This window comes from Pteropus vampyrus, unplaced genomic scaffold (genome assembly GCF_000151845.1).
Source record: "Pteropus vampyrus isolate Shadow unplaced genomic scaffold, Pvam_2.0 Scaffold13, whole genome shotgun sequence".
Lineage (NCBI taxonomy): Eukaryota > Metazoa > Chordata > Mammalia > Chiroptera > Pteropodidae > Pteropus > Pteropus vampyrus.
This window is the reverse complement of record NW_011888794.1, coordinates 8439981-8442118: the sequence shown is the minus strand read 5'-3', so window position 1 is coordinate 8442118 and position 2138 is coordinate 8439981.

Below are 2138 nucleotides of genomic sequence, written 5' to 3'. Positions count from 1 at the left end.
GAGACTGCTTAAGCTCTGTTCTCTTAGCAAATTTCAAATATACAATTCAGCATGACTAACTATAGTTACTGTGCCATCTATTAGATCCTCAGAACCTGTTCATTTTGTAGCTGAAAGATAATACATACCCTTTGACCAACATCTCCCTATTTCCCCCACCCCTCAGTCCCTGGCTAACTCTCTGTCCACTTTACTTCCTCAATTTCTGAATTCCCACCAGTCCGCTCTCTTCCATGGTCACTGATCCCTTAGGCTCAGTAATGTAACACTTGCTTCTACTCCCAAATGTGTCCAAGTATGTTTTCCTAAATACATTGTATAGCTACAATGGAAAATGTAGCTGTTATTCAACCTGCTTCAAAGAAAAAGCAGAAACTTCCAATCTTGGGCAAAGTCCCTTTGTGACTAAAGTATTAAGGTCATTCGCTTAGCTGTGATTATGAACCAGAGTAGACATCAGGAGTCTTATGAGGCTCACACAGACACAAATAAGAAAATAAAGTATATGAATATGTAATACCAGTAACCACATTGTGAATTTATGAATAAATTATAGAAACTTAGACTAAAGTCTTTAAAATGACCTTATTGATACTTCTAGCCTAAAAATAGTCATATCAACTTTCCTCATCTGACTTGCTGAAAATGTCCAAAAACAGCCTCAAGCTAGGAACAGTTTCAAATGGTGGTGATTCTCTTTAGACATATTGATGTGTGTTCCTCTAGCCAGTTCTGAACATGAATAGTTTACATTTGAGAAGAATTTTACTGAGTGGCTGTTGGCACTTTATATGCATATGCATTCATATAGTTTTTAAACCACAGAGTCCCTAATCCCAAAGAATTTACATCCTCTGACCGGTAAAATTTTTGTTCATTAAAATATTTAAGAATGGCAGCATGTTAATTCTTTCCATTTTTGTCATCCCACGCACTAATAATCACTTGAACTTTTTCTTTTTACCAACAGTCTGAATAATGATTTCAGACTGTATATGTAGAATGGGCACCATCTTTTTTTCTAACTATACTTACTTTCTTAGCATAGAATCTGCCTAACTCTCAAGATTTTTCCATTTTAGTGATAACTTGCTATTATATGTCATATCATCTCTTTTAAATGTACTCCTCAATAGTTTGCACTGTCATCTGAGATCACTCTTTAAGTTTGTTATTTTAGCTACCTCATTTCAGAAAAATCTGCCAGTGTTTGCAATATAGCCTGCATGTATGTATAAAGTAAACTCGTGGCTGTCAAAACTACTAATCAATAACACAGCTTAAATACCTAAATTAAATTCTATGTATTGGTCAATTCCAATTCCTGATTTGCTCAACACATTTCCATTAATACATACTTTTTAAAATGGGCTCAGATAATCCACATTAGTTAATAATTGAAACAAAACCTTAGACACAATTGTTTTTAGAAAATAAGGGAATAAGACTAATTCAAATTGGCAGATAATCCAAATATAATTTATATTTGGTTATGTGTATATATCTTTGTGTGTTCATACATGTTTTTGTGAACAATTCATAGAATCAAAATGTCGGGTTTAGAGAACAACTTATTTGTAATCGATCCAACTATCTATTGAATGTTTCCATTTCTATAACCTCTTGGCAAAAAATATCTAAATCTATAATAAATTTGGGTCCTGGGATTCTCACTCAAAATTAGTAATAATTTTCTAGAATTGTTTATGACACAATCTTAATTAACTACATAGGGCATTGACTTATAAGTTCACAGTTCTTTTTCTGATGTCCTCGAAGTCATCTGTGTCTTAAAATTCTGAACTGTTAGGATTTTAGAAAGACAATGTTCAACAGATCCAGCTGGATCAGGCCGGTACCTCATAGTTGAATATTTCTATAACACACATATGTATTTGCCTCAAATGTCATGAAGAACATAAACATCTTCACATCGGTTCAAGTCAGGTTTTGTTGTCAAACAAGCTCAGGTTTGATCAGGTTTTCTGATCAAATGAATTACAAAAAAAAAATGTTTCTATTTTTTGAGTTTTTGGAATTTCAAAATTACAAAATTCTGGTTCCTTATTAGCTTTCTTTTTCAGATTATATAATATAATTATACAATAAAATTTTGAATAAAATGTTTTATTGCCATA